The sequence below is a fragment of the Thamnophis sirtalis genome, unplaced genomic scaffold, assembly GCF_051295495.1.
Source record: "Thamnophis sirtalis isolate CommonGarterSnake01/CBP01778 unplaced genomic scaffold, rThaSir2_p1.2 scaffold_3, whole genome shotgun sequence".
In the NCBI taxonomy this organism is placed as follows: Eukaryota; Metazoa; Chordata; class Lepidosauria; order Squamata; family Natricidae; genus Thamnophis; species Thamnophis sirtalis.
In genome coordinates this window covers 54,404,088-54,423,404 of record NW_028261383.1, presented here as the reverse complement: position 1 = coordinate 54,423,404, position 19,317 = coordinate 54,404,088, and the positions used below count along the sequence as shown (strand labels likewise).

General features: G+C 39.3%; 1 protein-coding gene across 2 annotated transcripts in view; it reads right to left on the bottom strand.

The window, feature by feature from the left end:
* ITPR1 (inositol 1,4,5-trisphosphate receptor type 1) overlaps positions 1-15,014 on the bottom strand; it is a 256,332-nt gene extending 241,318 nt beyond the window's left edge. For both annotated transcript variants that reach the window (XM_087708906.1, XM_087708907.1), the window contains exon 1: positions 14,815-15,014. The gene's annotated coding sequence lies outside the window, so the exon portion shown is untranslated. The remainder of the gene's footprint in view (positions 1-14,814) is intronic.
* Positions 15,015-19,317: the final 4,303 nt, after the last annotated feature.

The following is a 19,317-nucleotide window of genomic DNA, read 5'->3' as shown; positions in this document are numbered from 1 at the left end:
TATATTAAGGCTAGCAAGACTGCCAGAATACCTAATTATTCCTTTGAGGAACTTTTAGGGTTAACAAGAAACTACGTATTGTAAGAAGTGAAGGTAGAGAAACAGAGTAGGTGTTTTTCTTTCCCTATTCACGGAAATACAGACAAGGAGGCATGCCCATCACTGCATATGCTAATAGAATATATCTCTGAATATATTTATGAAGATGCGCATGAATGTGAGAGTGGACAGCTGGTATCAAAACTGAAGGTCACAAATTGAAATAAGTAGATGGCATCACAACATTCTTGTACAGTCATCCAACCATAATTGTGCCAAAGACAAGAAGCCTTCTGCAGTCTTGTAGAAGACAGTACAAATCTTGGCTCAAAGCCTATTATGAATACTAAAACGAAATGAGAAAAAACATTCCATCTGATGTGGCTAATGTTAACTATAGAGAATAGAAAGATAATGTCAGTCAAAATGCTTGGCATACTTACAATTGATGGAAAAGAGGTGACTATGGCCTGAAAAATAGAGAGATTGATGGTATGTTGGAACAGCAAAGAAGAGATTAATTTTAGAAAGGAAGACATGGCAAATGGATGATGATTAGAAAAAGCTACTATGCTGGACAAACGTGAGGGAAGCTGAAAAAGGGAAGACAATGAATACATTTGATGGATTAAAGAAATTACAGGGATGTCCTCAGAAGACTTATTGGTGAACAGGTCAAGACAGAATCTGACAAGGTGGTACCTATCTATGTCATAGAGGCAATACCTTACAAGCAGAACTAATATATCAACATATTAATTTGCACTTTAAGCTATGTGTAATCCAGGAGGGTCCCTGGAACAGAAACGTCTTAGAATGGCCTGTATTGTAGATATTATTTTAGTCCAGTATTTATTTAATTATATATACTATAGAGATATTATTTGGAGCAATTCAAGTGTGTAGAGAGTGCTAGTAAAGAAACAAATTAGCTTCTTAAAAAGAAACAAGGTAAGGTGGTCCTTGATCTACGACCACAATTCTGACTGGCATTTCCATTCTGAGTCAGTTGCAGTCGTAGAGTGAGTCATGCAGTCATAGAATGAGTCATGACACAAGTAGACTCAATTTGATGACCATTTTTACCATGTTTACTAAATGAATTCAGCTTCCCCAACTCAATTTGTTTGTTGCACACAACAAGTTGAGTTCGCAAATAACAATCACATGACATAAGACTTTGCAACTGTCATAAATACTAAGTACTCAAATTGTGATCATTGCGATCATGACTGCAGGGATGGCATGATTGTTATAACTTCAATACAGGTTGTAAGTCACTTTTTACAAGTTTGTTGTAACTTCAAAATGTTGTTAAATAACTGGTTGTAAGACGAAAACTGCTTGTATTATATTTGGCTTTTCTGCGATTCCTAAGTGCAAGAGCCAATTTCAAAATCTCATATTTTTTTGTGTAGAAGTGGGTAGAATATCCTTAGCAGGAACTAAGTTTTTGGAAGCTATTTAGCACAAACATTTTAAATGATTAGTACTCACTGGGGAAATGTCCTCACTCATTAACAGAGAAAATACAATCTATTTATTTAGCTCCATTGGAAGATCTTTCAATTGGAAACAGCTGATTCCAAAGCAACCTTAAAGTCCTAACTGTGTATCAGCATCAATTCTGTTCCTTAGATCCATATCTCACTCTCTAATTCTTAGGAATAATTTTTTTAAAAAACCCTGTCATTCTTCAACAGGTAGAAAAATAGAAATAGAAGTCAGACACAAGAAATTGTCAGCTAGAAAACTTGTACCAATATAAACCTTTTTCCTGCATTCCAAAACATTTTCTAAAATATGACCTGCTCTATAAATCCTGAGTTGAAAGGAAAACTTCCATTTTAGGCAAATGAAACATACAGAAGTAGATATTGGGAGCAAGAATGAGGGGACTAAAAGTCAAAAGAAACATTGATTTCAACACAGCCTGATATATTTTCCTCCTATGGCATTTTTCAGGCAACTATTAAAAAGGTCAGTAATCTTTTACAAAAGTTCCACATCACCACTTCTCAATCTTACTGGTCTGGGAGCAGTGACATTCAAAAAACAAAGAGAATAGGAGATCAAAGCCATTTTCATCTTGATCACTGCAGCAGGGAAGAAAAACATGTAGGATACACATGCCTCCCTATTTTCAAGGGTATAAGTTTGTCCACTCTTAATTCATATAAAGACATCACATCAACAGATCTAACAAGTACAACCAATCAACAAGACAGGACAAACATCATCTTTCATCAACTTGGAAGGAGAAAAAATATTAGAAGCCAATACTCTTCTGTTCATCTCTAAGTCCTCACAATAAATCAGAGGAATTAGTCCTGCATGAAGGTTTCTTCAATGCTTACAAATAATGTCATACTCTGTTTCCCCAAAAATAAGACTTCCCCAGATAATAAGTCCAATCGGGCTTTTGAGCGCATGCGCTAAAATAAGCCCTCCCCTAAAATATTTAAATGCATGCGCAGCTGGTCCATGCCATTTTCTGGGTGGAAAGGGGAGGGAACATGCCCCAGAGGCCCCACATGCCCCTGCCATTCACGCGGAATGGCCTCATGGCTCCCGCAAATCCTAGCTACCAGGCCCCTTCTGTTAGTGGCGGCTGCAAAAAGAACAGCAGTCCCAGCGACGCTAGAGCTGGCAAGAGTGTGCCAAAACAGAGACAGGCCACAGACCAAAATTAAGGGGCCTCCTGCACCTCAAAAATAATAAGACCTTCCTGAAAATAAGGCCAAATAGAGGGGGCAAAAGAAAATAAGACCCTGCCTTATTTTCGGGAAAACACGGTATCTCTCAGCCAGGATATACATTTCCTTTATAGTTGGAAGTTTTGTCCCCAGAGCCTTGTTCTAAGCAGACAACTAGTCACAACATATGTGGAGGCTGCCAAGTCTAGGAAGATAGAATCCAGTGATACTTTTCCTTCAACAAATAATGATTCAATGGGGCCCCACTAAAGATCCAATCTAGGTTAGGCTGGACCAGCGACAAGCAAAATAAAAGATGGATACAGTATCGGCAATGCGGGGTCCTTGGTGCTCTCTGAGCTTACTTGTTTTCTTGCAGATGTTTCAAACTAGGTAACACCATCAGTGCTAGTGAACATCATCAGTGCTAGAGTTGGGAGTCCTGATTTTGCGTAGGGTAATTTGCTTGGTTCTGGGCAGAGATAAATACTGTGGTGATGTACTGCCAAAAACGAGAATCTTCCTCTGCCAATGCTGACATAATTGACTCTAGTTTGGATCATGATCTCCTTGGGATATCATTTTCAAACAATCATCAAAACATGAAACAAAATGAAAACACATCCTTCTCCCAATCAGTAGTGCTATTCTGTATTATAAATATTTACATTTGTGGGGGGGGGGGGATTTTGAATTCTGCAGTCATTAGCTCCTCAGAGAATGCATTAAGGAACGTGACAGTTGAGAGCATGATGTAGTGCAGTGCAAACATATAAGTCTACAGCTCGGGCTTAGTGCATTGGCCCAAATACAAAATGAGCCATTTTAACCTGTCCCAACACATAGGCTACCAACATGTTTTACATTTCTGGAACACACATTTATCACCAGAATGATTTGCTTGTTTACAAAGTTGTGGGGACTTGTGCGCAGTGCCACATGTAGCTGCATTCAGCACCAGTTGAGGTTTCCAAATGCTCTTCAAGGGCAGTCCCATGTAAAGTGCATTGCAGTAGTCCAGATGGAAAATTACAAGAGTATCTGTAACCATGAGCAGTTCAAAAACTCAACTGCAGCACAATCTGAAGGTATGCTGTTTAACTAAGAGCTGCACATCTAGGAGACCACCAGATTCCACGTTGGATCAGTCTGAGACAGTGCCAGCCCACCCAAGACAAAAGATGTAAGAACCCTGGCACTGGATTTCCAAAGTCATTTGGTCCTGCTTTTGGCTGAGCTGAAGCCTGTTGTATCCCTTCCAGGACTCCACAGGCACTGAGACATGATGTCCATGGAATCACTCAGATAGCTTGGGATGATGAAATAAAAATGAGTGACATAGGCATACTGATGATACCTCACCCCAAACAGTCAGATGAACTTAACCATGTCTTTTCTGATCCAGGCTTCCTTAGAAAGCCTGGGTCAAAACCTGTGTGGATTCTTTTCATTCACAGGCTTAGCAAACAGACTTTCTGAGGAATATTTATCAACACAAACCTTATCTCATTTGGAGAACTGCCAGATAACTAGTTTCCAAACACACGGCAAGGCAAAACTTGGCACAGAGTCTCTTATAGTCACAAATAGAACTTTCCACTCTTGAAACAACTGAATGAATGGTTTCCTGCAAAAGCCCACTACCCTTTTGTTTCCTTTGGGAGGGCTCCATCACCTCCAATGTGTGGCTTTACTCCTAAGTCGACCCTGCTTTGTTAATTGTTCTTGCCTTCTGGCAGCTCTGCACATACGTATACTGGGAACAGGCTCCAGCTGTTCTTCCACCTCACTGCTGTCTAGCTCCCTCTCTGCCTCTGACATAGAGCCCTCGCTGAGCTTTCCTTAGTCTCCAGGACTGGCCCATGTTCCTCCCCCAACCTCCTCACTGTCCGACTCTGCTGCCAGCTTTGCTGGCCGCCACTGGGCCACAACAGTGTCATGTTAAGAGGGGAGAGACCTGAAGCTCTGTGGCACTCCACGTGCAGCCCAAACCCCAGACAGTGGGCTGTACCTCATCCACACCAACTAGAATTGGTCAAAGAGGATGGAGAATCAACACAATACAGTGTCATCCATTCCCAATCTCCAGAACCAGTACAGCTGGATACCATCACTGATTGTGGCAAAGGCCACTGAGAGATCAGGAAGAGCCAGGATGGATGCCCTATTCCTATCCAATCCCACCAAAGTAATCCAAAATACTGGTTTTGTCTAAGTAATTGGACTAAAAAAAAAGAGCTATACTTTTATTCCCCCTTGTTACTCCACATTTTTCCGTCCTTCCCCCATCACACTTCTATAGTTAATCATTTTTTTCTGCCAAAAAGATCAGCATGAAGAACACCTTGCCATGCTAAGTATTTTTAGCTTGGACTCCAACACTAATTGTCAGTACTGTGAGTTTCAGGCAGAGACACTGAAGAAACAGGAGTCAAGATAATGCACACTGGTGTTTTATATTCACAGAAATAATTCCTTATTTAGAACCTAAAGCCTGTCAAAGCCCAAAATTAGCTCTGAGAAGACAGAAAGTGCACTTCTCACAATATATGAAACTGAGAACCAACAGCTAGAATCCTTGTTTCTTTATTCCAGTGAGTTACACAAATCTACTCATTTTATCAAAAATGTACAGTATCTGTCAAATCCTCAAATGCTGCATTACAGCCTTGAGAAAACTGGAGCTTGCTGCCTGCTAAAGCAGCCTGTTTCAGTCTGATAACTGATGTGTGGTTGGGATAGCCGCCGCATGTCAGTAGCATCCTTCATTGTTATATTTTTTTAAAAAATGCTTTGAGAAAGTGAAATATGTCCTGCCACATTTAAATGTGCTGCTAGGAGCAAAAGGGGCTAAGCCTCAACGTATGCAATTGTGGTATACGTGGATTGTTGTAACTTAATGGTTTAATGCGCCTTTACATCATCATTGTTTTCATTCCCAAACACTGGGAAATATATTTTCACTCCAAGCCTCATTTGTCATCAATTTTGAAATGCCACATAAGCCAACCTTCACCATTTCCCACAAACCAACAGGAATGTGCAAACAGTAGCACACCACCAAATATACAATTCATCTCCATAAACATAATTTGCATCACACTTTTTTGAGTTTTGGACAAACACGAGTAGACAGGAATTGCAAACCCACTCAAACAAAACAGATCAGGGACTTAGTGTGGGGCACCAGGAGATGGCTCAAATTTCTCAACTGGAAATATTTTATTGCACTCAGTACATCCAGCCAACTAGCTATATGTACGGAATCATGGTTAAAACCAAAAATGGCTGAATGCAGTGTGATCCCAATCAAATGTAGCATTCAAGTCTGAGAAAACAAGTTTCCCAACTTGTACAAATGAACTCACCACTTATTGTGACCTAACCCATGACACATTAAGTTATATTGCAGTTAATCTTAGCATGTCTTCTGAACCCAGACTATGGGCCAAATTATGAGTTACTGACCTGCAAACCTGTTGTTAACTAGCTTCACTTAAGTCACATTTAAGCAAACAGTAAAATGATCTGAAAAGGGGGAGGAAAGAACCACTGCTCTGGTTGCTCCCATTTCATTTTTTCAATTTTCCCACCAACAAAGACCCGGTGAAGCTTTATTCTGAAAATAAAGAGGCTGGAAAATTTTACCCACAGCCCTCCCTACATATGGCAGTTTTTTCTGTCCAGGAAGCACCAACTAAAAGGGAGATGCTGAGTAATTCTAAAGCATACTGTGCATGTTGTACAAACAGTGCCACGGTATATATTAGCATCAGGGAAGGATTTTAAGCATACATCTCTATCCATTTTCTCCACCCCACCAGTCTATATTGAGAGAGAGTGTGTCATATACAAGCTATCTCCAAGGAAACTCAATTTTTCACAACAAATGTGTTGTTCTATTAGACCTCAGCTGAAAGATATGTAGAATTGAGCTACACAGAGTGACAAAAATTATCAATCAGTTGGGGATCCAGAGGCTCTTAGGTGAAATAATGATGATACCAATCCTTTCCAGTTTGGGTTCAAAAGATAGCTCTGAAGAATTATGTATATCGGGGCATCAAACTCAATTTCACTGAGGGTTGTTTGACCTCTTGGGGCCCAGGGTGGGCATGGCCAGAGTAGGCGTGACCAGATCAACATCATTCATGTCGGGTGTACCGGTGATGGCCCGAGCAGTCTACCAGCAAAAGGGGGTTCCTGAGCTCCGTTTTCAGCTGCAATGGCCTCCTGCAACACACTGTCTGCAAAAACGGAACTTGGGAGTGCCACCTGTGGTCCTCACAAGCTCCGTTTTCAGCTGCAACGGTCTCCTGCAACCCTCTGTCAGCGAAACTAGAGTTTGGGAGAGCCTTACGCACCCCTCCCAAGCTCCTTTTCACTAGCACAGGCACTGTTGGCCAGTCCTTTGCTGTTTCCAGGGCTGCCCTGTGGGTCAAAGTACCCTGCAGGCCGGATCTGGCCCCCGGGCCTTTAGTTGGACACCCCTGATCTATATATTAGGAGAGACAGAAGAACTGTGATCCTATTGACACTGAGGGAACCCTTGATAGTTTATGATATCATTCATCACCATATCTAGTTGAAGAGCTTGGGGATGGTTGAGGGTTTGGATCCATTTTTTCCTTTTACTTCCCTCAGCGGGAAGAGGAAGAGTTAAAAAGACATTTCTGCTCAGATCATTAGAACAGTTTTATCTTCCATTTTATTAACCATCTAAATAACCCTAAGGAACCCAAAGATCCCTAGTAGGTTTTGAATTAACTGTCAACTATTATTCTAATACCCAGCTAGTTCAGATCTAATAATCTCCATGACCTCTGTGTATCTCCAGGCTACAAAACACTGGATGCTGTAGAAAAGAGCTGAAACTTAATTCAGAAAAGTTAAAAGTGACTCTGGGGGCTGAACTTCAGAATAAAAGGGTGTTGCTTGGGCCAAAAATTTTGGATATGCAATAGACTTAGATAAATGGCAGAAACTGTGGGACAGAAATATTAAATTGACGATGTTGATTGCATATAAGGAAAATTTGTATAAAATGTTTTATAGCTGGTACTTTGCACCAGCAAGGCTGGCAAAATTGTTTATAGATAGATCAGCTAACTATTGGAAGTGTAAGCAAGCATCTGGTACATACTATCATATGAGTGGACATCCTTAAAGAAAGAAAATATTGGAAAAAATACATACATGGCTGGAGAAAATAACAAAACAACATATAGATTTGAAACCAGAGATATTTTTGTTGGGCATTCTACCTGAAACATATGATAAAAAGAACATATACTTAATCTTGCATATCTTAACTGCAGCTAGAATTGTATTTGCACAACAATGGAAAGATGATGAGATCCCATCTGAGAAGAATGTGATTAAGAAAATCTTAAGACTGTGCAGAAATGGATAGATTAGCATTTGCTAATAAGGATAAAGAAGAAACGGAATACTTTTTGATATGGGACATATTTTATCAATAGCTAAATAATAGAAGTTGGAAAGGAGGAGATACAATTGGAGAAAATGGTAAAGAGGAGAATTGTTAAAGAAGATGATGTTAAATATTAATGTTACTATATTATTATATTATTAATATGATGATGAGTAACTATAACAAGAAAAATATATAATACAATTACATAAGCACAACTGTATCCAGAACACATTGTTCGATGAAAATAGGATGTTATAAAAATAAAATAAATAAAACATGAAAATTTTAAAAAAGAATAAAAGGGCATTCCCCCTTAAAGGTTTTTTAAGATGGGCTTTCTTCTAGATCTAGCACTGATACTGGAAAGTGAAGATATTATATATGTGGGGGAGAAAAGATGTTTTAATTTCAGATGATAAAGTTTATGTGTCCCTACCTGGAAGAAAGATCCTTAGTTTTGATGACTCTTTTGAGGATCAGTTAGCTTCATCTTCCCAGAAAAAAAGAATTCTCTAGAACTTAAAAGCTTGCATGCTATTCTGTGACCTTGACCTGATTTAATGAAACCAACATCCTAATATATGTTGGCAGAGAATTATGGCAGCATTTTCTTTTGAGAGTTTCTGGGAATAAGTCACTTTTTCCAGACTATCTACGTATATGTTGCTTTTATCACTTGTTTCCATTTAAAATTCTCTAGCCTTATTTAAGATTATCAGGGAAGCAGAGGTGCGCTATATAACTCCATTATTCTTAAAGTCTCCTCCATTTTCTCGATTTTATATGACTGTGGGACAACCACAGTTTACTTCACTATGCAGCACATAGGACACTTGATGTATTGCTGATCACTAACGGTTTAATGAATATCTATTTCTAGGCTACCATATAGTGCATCTCCCTATTTAGATTTTTCATTACAGCTATTACACAGCTGTTTTTTATATGCTACAAATATTTGCCCATTAGAGCTTCCTGGACGTTTCAAGGCTAAAAAAAACCCACTTGGTTTATTCCTAATGATGAAGATATTGTGTGGTTGAGAGGTTGCTACAAAGAAGAAAGGGTCAACTTATTTTCCAAAGCACCAGAGGGCAGGACAAGAAACAATGGGTGGAAACTAATCAAGGAGAGAAGCAACCAGGAATTAAGGAGAAACTTCCTACTGTGAGAACAATTAACCAGCTTGCCTTCAGAAGTTGTGGCTGCTTCATCACTGGAAAATTTTAAAGAAAGACTGAACATCACTTGCCTGAAATGGTATAGGGTCTCCTGTTTGAGCAGGGAGTTGGACTAGAAGACTTCCAAGGTCTCTTACGGCTCTATACTGATTGATTGGATATTCCATCCTCTCCTTTGAGAAGACTGGAAACGTCCATTCCAGTATTAGATGAATTATAGTTTACTGTAAAATCCAGATTGATTTATAACTGTTGTGTCTTGAAGCAAGCCATACTGATCACCATTAACTGAATTCAAACAGTCTGCTAAGCCATATTACTGGCTATTTAGCATTATTTTGAGCCAACCTGCTATAGATTGTTCAGTAAACCAGCTATAAATCAAACCATTCTACTATACATCATGGGTGGTGACAGATAAACTAAGTAACTGTAGCATATTGTAAGCAGCCTGGAATCTTGTATGTTTGATGGGCAGCTATATAAATCAAGGTTAAATAAATCAAGATTTAACATGGTAGCCAAATCTAGCAAAGTCTACACCAGGAATAGAGAATATACAGCTTTCAAAAACTGCTGAACTACAACATTCAAGAGCTACAGATGCTGGGTCTCCATCAGTGGTCTAACATAATCAATAGTCCCCTTCAGTATAAGGCAATTTCTTCCATCCTAACTTCCAGACATTAATTTAACCTACTAGCACACAACAACTCAGGTCAGGATATACCATGTTGGTGTACTTAGTAACATCAAACAATTATTTCATTACTATCATATTTCTTTCCTGTTATGTATTGGATATATTGCATTTTCTACTTCAGATATTTTAAGCAATGTCTGATTATTAGTCTTTAATAAGAATCATAGGGTTGGAAGAAAGCAAGAGCCAGCATGTACTCAAATTACCACTATTCTACAGTAATATATGTCACATACATTCTTTAAATAGCAGTAGAATATCAACAGGAAATTACAAAATACACATTGGGAAGTATGTAAGAACTTTTTATTTAAAAAGTCTAATCATTGTAGTCCAGGTAACAACTAAATATTTAGATTGTTAGTTACCAAGACTTTAAAGAATTAGGCAATCTAAGTCACCCATCCTTTGACCATTCATAGACAAATTTGAAACAACATTCATGTATGTTTATATAACACATCCTTCAACTTATACAGCAAATATTTTTAAAAGCTTGATAGAAGCAGGAGCCAGCAAGCACTCAAATTACTATTGTAATGTATATCACAACCATTTTTAATGGCAGTGGAATATTATCAGAAAAGAAAATATGCAATTTATCTGTTTTAGAACAAAATATTTAATAGTTGCAATTATACTGTAATATTAGAGTCCTTTTTCGACATGGGAAAATATTAGAGGACCTGTATGCATACAGAATGCAGCTTAAAACTGAGACGAATGACTGATGAGCTCTTAGTTGAATTCCCAGTTTATCCATAAACTCATTTCACAGCAGTAGAGAAAATGCTATTAAGGAGTCTCACATCTTATGACAAAAGGTAGTCTAATCTGCCTTAAAAGGAGACAAGACCTATCTTGAAGGGATATGGTAAAGATTACTTATATTGGGGTAGATTTAAAAAGTGTGCTATGTTGTATGGTTTGTGTGTATTGGGTTAGTACGTTGTATAAACTCAAATATTTTCATTCCTGAACTATGATTTTATGGCATGGTAGCATTTTATATAAACTCAGCAACTTTCATTTATAAAATATGATTCATGGCTTAATGAATTGCATGAACTTAGCAAATCACAGTTAAACATACATACATACATACGTACATACATACTAGCTAGACAGACAGACAGACAGACAGACACACACACACACACACAGAGTCCAAGAAAACCATAGCTTCATCTGACATGTGCCCCAGAGTTCAATCTTTGGTTAAAATTATACACTCTGTATCCTAAGTTGGATGGGCAAAGAAGGGGAAAAACCATGCCAGGCATATTGTGACATTATCATGCAAATCATGTAATTTACACAGATTGGGAATGGAGGGGCACAGAATCATGAAGTAAAAAATTTAAAAAACACCAATATAGCACCACAGTATCAATAAGGACTAAATACTAAATAAGGACAAGTAAATGCGATTAGAAAATGCAATCCAATCTTCAGTCTTCCAAGGCATTCTGGGAGGCCTTCAATAAGGGTAATTGACTTTTGCTTGAGAGGGAGCCTATTCCAGGACCTTGGGGCCATAATCAAGCAACAGTGTCTGTTGAGATTGGGAGGATCTCAAGAAGTTTTGCCCAGGCTGGGTCACTTATATCAGGGAAGAATATTTACTAAGGTCAAGGTATAGATGGCTGTTCAGATCAAAATAGCCTTTCAAACTGTACCTGAAACCTTCTTAATAACCAATGTAGCAACTGCTCCATATAATGAGAATGCTAATGCCCCAGTGCACACTGGTGCACACTGGTAACCTAATCTTCTCTTTAATTATGGTTTGCAAATCCACAATGGCTGTTTTCATACATCCTACTTGCTAAACCCAAACCCAAACCAAACCACAGATTTCAAGGAGAAAAGGGAGCTATTTCTGCTAGCCCAACCTTAATCTTTATATTGTATGTCTCCAAAGTTGAGTGGGAAAAGGTCCCATTTTGGGTTCCACCACAAAATCGCGGAGGACAAAATCGCGCTCGACGAAAGCGCGCATTTGACGTCATCACAGCGCGACGAAAACATCGCGCTGTGATCGAAAAATGTAAAAATAAAGCTAAAACCTTACCCTAACCCCCCCAAACCTAACCCTAACCCTAAACCTAACCCTTAACCTAACCCTAAATCTAACCCTAAACCTAACCGTTAACGTAACGCTAAACCTAACGCTAACCCTTAACCTAACGCTAAACCCAACACTAACGCTCTAAACCTAACCCTAACCCTTAACCTAACCCTAACCCTAACCCTTACCTTTATGTGAATCGGCTTGCTTTAATTTTAATTTTATTTCAATTTTTAATTTTTTTGTCGCGCTGTGATGACGTCACATGCGCGCTTTCGTCGAGCGCGATTTTGTCCTCCGCGCTTTTGATGGGTCACGCCCATTTTGGAGCTGCATTCAGGAATTTGGGGTGAATTGGGTTCCATAACAGTGTGCTTAGCTTAAGACACACTCATTTTTGCCCTTTCAAGTCTTTCAAACTGCAAAAACAACTTTTGACTTCATTCGCTCTGTGGGCTTCAAAGGAAAACTGGAGATATTGGAAGATTACACCAAGTACAGCCTGGAGACCACATGCAAAGTGTGATTGGTTGTTCTGCAAATGGTTGGGTTATTATAAGCACGCTGAGCTATGTAAAGTACAAAAGAAACAAATAACCTTGTTCATTAAACCAGCCTTCTTACCTGGGATTAGAAGCTACTAACTACAAAATTAATTTTGTAAAAGAAATCCAGAGAGAAACCAGGAAATGACAGAGCAGCTAACATAATACCTACACTGGAAAAAGATGGAAGAGAAACAAACCATTTACAGAGTGTAAACCATGTTGAAGAGAAGTCTATAAGACTTCTGCCTGGGGCACTAACTTAAATTACTTTGAGGTTCTGTTCAGACAATGTAAGCCTTGGTTTGTTCAAAGCCAGTTTAGTGACTAAGCCACAATTGACTCATTTCATACTAGCTTTGCTTACACAGCACAATGACACTTTAGACAAGCATGCTGTGCACACTCAGAAAACAGTGAATTGGATAAATAGTTAATCACAAATAAGTAATTCAAGTATACAGTTTGGAAATATTCATTGCTAAAAAAAAATTAAGCAACCCAACTAAGGCCTCTTGGTGTTTTTTGGTTTTTTTTGCAAAAGCAGGAAGCAAAAGCTGCACACATCTGGGTGAGGATAAGCAAACAAGAGACCAAGTTTGCAGGTGACACATTTTAAATGTCTAAATATCATAATAAGGCAGGTGGCAATAAAACAGTAGTCAAAGTTTTATGCAAGATGGTTGTATGTGAATCAATTACTTTAAATTGAGCAACTCTTTTGTCCTTATTCACACATGATGGAAAGCTGTAAAGCGGTCTGTCATTATTAATTTACTACAAAGTGTAAACTGAATTATTGTGTTTGGTTACACAGTTTAACATCTCATCAATTCAGCCAATTTATGCTTGCTGAATAAAAAGTAAATTAAAGAAATGATGGCTTCATGCAAAAACTGGACACAGTATAAATAATCATTGGAATTGGGTTGTGATGGAAAGCACAACAAAATAATGTTCTTTCATTTCATTATGCAGTAGAACAGACAATAGTTAATCCCATACTATAGAAAGGGACTAACGTTTTAACTGCTTGTGTTATCTTTAAATAAACACAAAGTATCACCATACTACGAGATATTAAAAACCTCTCTTTTTATGGCTTTGTTATCCACACATACCAGGCTTCCACATATGCAAACAAGGCAGGACTGAGATACTCAAATACCCAAGATTTCCACAACAGGGTTTATTATTGCTTGTATGACTGTATCTTGGTTTATCTTTTTCTGTCTCTCCAGGAAATACAGGCTAGTAGGCTTGTACATTACTCAATCGCTTAATTAACTTTCAAAAGTTAAATCCCCGAGCTAAGTTGGAGCATCTATGAAACGCAACTGTTCCCTCTAACTTCATCCAGTCAATCGGGGTCAGCTTTCTTCCGCTCGTCTTGAAATAAACGCGATCGAAACTTAGGAAGTCCCGTCGCTCCTCAGAAGTCAAAAGTTTCCTGCCCCAACCCAACCCAACCCAACCCAACCGGGCCGGACGAAGCCTCCTCTCAAGCTGCTCCCGCGCAAAACAGCAAGCCGGGATGAAGAGACGGCATTTGCACGAAACCACCAGACCCGTTTAAAGGAGAAAAGCAGCGGATGCGGAGCAACATGCGAGTTTTAAGAACGCCTGGGAACCCCAAAGGCTTTCCTCCGCTCCGTTCGCCAAGCACCACCTAGACACGCACCAACCTCGTTCACATTTATCCCTCAACTTATCCGCACCCTTGTAACGGTTTGCTGCATCGGCGCCCAGGCAGGTTTTGGATTTTTTTTAAGAAAAAAAAACCCGACCGAGGAGACCTCCTTTCCACAAACGACTCCTTCTAAACGAGGTTTGCTTTTCCTTGCAGCGCCCCCTCAAAACGCTTTTTTGCTTCAGGTGACCGGGGAGGGGCTGCAAACTTTGATGTGGGAGGAAAGCAGCGTCCTTTTGAACTGTTGCTTTTTCTCACCACTGCCAAAACCACGATCCCTTCGCTAGAAACAAGATCGGGGAAGCTTGTTGAGGAAATTGGGGGTGGGGAGAGCGCTTTCAAGGGGGTAACAGCGTTTAAAGTAGCTTGCAGAGCCAAGTGTGAGGGGCAGCGTGGGGTGTCACACACTTCAGCTGGGATGTCATCTCCACCACCCTCCGTTGCCTTTTTACCTGATTGCATTGGGGGCTCGGCTCGCCCTGGAGCTGGAGCGTGGAAAGGATCATTAGCAGCTTGGCAATCCCATGTTCCCTGAATTTTTTTCCCGAATTCCGTTAAGGATGCAGGCTCAGCAGCTCCTGCTCCAGCTTAAATCTCAGCGGGGGAAGAAAGAGAGCTCAACAGCACAGCCACATGGTTACTGCACTTCTCGAGCTCGGGTGCAGCTGATTATATACTCCCGATCGGTTTCATGGGCAATGTAGTTCCCACCGAACGAATCACACCGCCCTCTGCCAGCCGATGGAGTCTCAGAAAAGGACTACCGTTCCCAGCATGCTCCCGGCTTGGAAGGACGGGGCGGCTCAGGAGGCTCGGCAAAACAGAGCAATGTTTCTCTGTCATATCAAAAGGAATGTTCGGTAGAAGAAGCGAAAGTTCTCCCTTCACGGCCATTGGTTGAGCCCTTTTTTTCACTTTTCTTTTCCATCTGCCGCTAACCAATTCTTCGGTCCAGAAACCACCTCGGTCCGACTGTAAGAAGGAGGGGAGGAAATTTTGTGGGGAGTGTTTCTTTCCATCCTCCTCCCCGGTGTTTTGCAATTTGTCAACACTTTTTCTGAACTTCCTGTAACAAGAATTCTGACCATCTGCGGCATCATGAAAGACTGTGATAAAAACAGAATAGAATTCAGTGATGTAGATGGATTTTATTTTATTTTTATTTTATTTATCAAAATTATATGCCCAGCTCACAAGAAGTTATATTGAACAGCCTAATGTTTTTTGAGCATACAGTACTCAAAAAATATAAATACAATAATTATAAATATATAAGCTGCCATTAATAAAAAGTATTAGTAAAACTTAGAATATACAAACCACAAAGTGTGGCGAAAATGAGACTATCAACCATAGTAGTGGTTACAATATTGTTGTAAGTTGCCCAGAGTCACTTAACATCTTAGGATGAAACAGGGTCCCTGGGAACACCAAGCCAGGTGACGTATCTAGGTCTTAAGGAACTTCTAGGACATTAAATGTACAGTATGTTGTTTTTTTTAATTATGAGCCATCACGTTGGTGTTGACTTTTGTTGACTACATTGATAGATTTCCTCCATGGCGATCTGCCCCTAACCTGGCCATTCAGTACGTTCATTGCCATTGTAACAAGTACATTCAGTTGCTGGTTCTCCTTTTTCTTGATTCTCTTCTTCTTCTTTCTCCTCTTCCTTTCTCAGTATTACTGACATATTCAGAGAGTAAGGTCTTTATATAATGTGCAATAATACATTATATAAGTAGTACAATAATTTGAGCCTGGTCATTTGTGCCTCAAGTGAGAATTCTGGGTTCTGAAGAGCCATTTATTAGTTTATCTGGCTAGTCATTGCATTTTGAAGAAAATGTATAATACAGAATGGTGTATATCAGGGGTAGTCAACCTTTTTATACCTACTGCCCACTTTTGTTATCTCTGTTACTAGTAAAATTTTCTAACCGACCACCGGTTCCACAGTAATGGTGATTTATAAAGTAGGGAAGTCAATTAAATTTAAAAAAGGAAAGTGCTTCAGTATAGGACAAAACCCCTGCCGCCCACCATGAAAGCTGGAACGCCCACAAGTGGGCAATAGGGACCAGGTTGACTACCACTGGTGTATATATGTATTGTATTGTATTGTATTGTATTGTATTGTATTGTATTTATGTGTGTGTGTGTGTGAACGTATGTATATAAAAATATTGGATGGGCAGTGACTTTTAGAATATGGTTTACATAACTGTGGTTTACTGAATTATAAACAAACTATTCTGTCTGGATTCAAATTAAAAAGTGATGTTACAGTTTAGCAAGTTGTATGAATTTAGTCCATCATAGGTAAAGGTAAAGGTTCCCCTCGTACATATATGCTAGGCATTCCCAACTATAGGGGGTGGTGCTCATCTCCATTACAAAGCCAAAGAGCGCTGTCCAAAGACATCTCCATGGTCATGTGGCCGGCATGACTAATTGCCAAAGGCCCATGGAATGCTGTTACCTTCCCACCAAAGGTAATCTCTTTTTTCTACTTGAATTTTTACATGCTTTCAAACTGCTAGGTTGGCAGAAGCTGGGACAAGTAATTGGAGCTCACTCCGTTATGTGGTGCTAGGGATTCGAATCGCCGAACTGCTGATCTTTCTGATTGTCAGGCTCAGTGTTTTAGTTACTGAGCCACCACGTCCCCTCATACAGTTGTCCATCTTACAGTTGCCTTAAAGTACTAATTTTAAAGGGCGGAACCAAATTATTACTATTTCTAACACTGACAAGACACACCACTAAACTATAAATCAGAGCAAACTCCTAGTAACACTGATGATGTTTCCTGGTGTGGATAATGAAACATCTGCAAACAACCAAGCTCAGACAACACCAAGGTCTACTCTTTTCAAACCCGAGCTACAAATAGTCTAACTGGGGTACCACATCTATTGCATGCCTACTGTTCGACTTAATAATTAAATTCAAACAGCATTTACCTTGTCAATCCCCATCTTCTAAAATAATGTATTAACGTCTTAAAAATATTTATAATTTGCAAATGATCAAGCATCCTATGGTAGATTATAATCTAAAATCGAGTAAAAATAAATAATTTTAAAAAAAGCAAAAGAGACAATAAAAGAATAAAAAAACCTTGTTGAAGCTTTGGCCACATGGATTCTGAATGTCAGAGGAAAAAGCTAGATCTTCACCTTCTCCAGAAAGTCAGATAGAATGAGTACCAACTTGGTTTCCAGTAAAAAGATACCATAAAACTAGGTTTGCCCCAACAGATAAGACTATCTCTTTATGTCCACATAATGCAATCTCTCAGCTGTGGGATTTTGAGGAGCTTAATCTTACATATCCTAATAGTAAAGGAGGTAATTCTTCAGTATCTGGATCCTAACAATTAATAGCCTTAAAATCCAATACTAAAACTTTGAAGTCTGATTGCTAATATGCAGGAAATGATAGAGTTAGAGCTGATATTGTATGGTCTCTAAAGCATAAATCAAAGAACACTTTCATTCTTGTATTCTCTCCACATAATGTAAGAAACTGAAGAGTTTGGGAAAGTATCAGGAGGAATGTTAGACAACAACCAACAGGTTGAAGAGGACTTCATTAGTAGATTATTTCATCACTGGCAGTTCAGTTCAGGCTGCAAAATGACAGGAAAAAACTGATTCCAAGTATTGAAAGAGCCTCAAACAACCCCCTAATACAAGTATGACACACTCAAGGCCTGTGGCCCATGGGGTTCTTAAATCTTAAATCCACGGGGCCAGCCTGGAAATAGCAAAGGACTGGCCCGTGGTGCCTCTGCTAGCAAAAACAGGGGGGGCGTAACCCATTTTCAGCCTGGAGTGCCCTGTTTTGGCCAGCAAGAATGCTGCAGAAGACATCTGTTCCATTTCCTGCACCTCCCAGCCAGCCCACAAAGAACTACAATGCTGATCCGGCCATCGAAGAAATCCTGCTTGACACCCCTGCCCTAATAAATAAAGATCGGAGGTTCCTATCAATTGCCAAGATTCTGTCCAGTACGTCATATTTAATTGTCCCTTATTAAAATCAGTATTATTTTTGCTTCCTATGATTGAGACTACAGCTCCTGAGTCTTCTTCAAGGCAGATTCACATCATTTTTCCCCAATGGAAAGTTAACAGAGTATGGGCTACTATGCCCAAGGCATCCCTGTGCATTCAGGAATGTAGCTGCCAGACATTATGACTTTCTACACAGTATCCTTCTGCTTTCCACATAAGTGTATGGATTCAAGTGTAAGGAATCTGATTCTCATGCCATAAAATATTGTTTGTTGTGTTTCTATGCCACCAGACTCAGAAGACAATTCCTGGGAATTTACAGAATGAAACATAAACAGATAATAAAAACAAGGAAAACATAGAAGTACCCAAAAACAATGGGCACTTTCTAGATTTAATTTCCTTTTGACTTCATTCTTGAAGATATCTCCCCTTCCCATTTAAAAGTCACAAAACCTGTGTCATTTTACAAAATTCCAAGATGTATTGTTTTCACTGCAGCAGACATATGGCTATCACACTTGATTATGAATATCTGTTGCTGGAGGGAACAGCAGGAGAGTTTTGTAACCTGGGAATTTTATTTGTAGCTCTCTGGGGAGATTTGACTGCAAACAAGTAGCTGCTAGATGGACTTTGCTTTGTTATACTAAGGCTTTCATTTTATAATTTTATGATATTTATCCTACTGGAAAAATTAACTGGTTGTTCTGTGTATTTCACATAAGGCAACAACATTATCAACAGAATCATCATTACAAAATATAAATGAAATATAACCCAACCTGATCCCCAAAGGAGGCTTGGCTCCCTAATTAAATTTGAATTCATTGTTTTTGTTTAATCTGTCTGCTTTGCTAAAAATGTCACAACAATGGAGGGTCCCAGGCAAATAAAAAGAATCCCTGGTGATGAAAGTTAGTGTGTATTCCT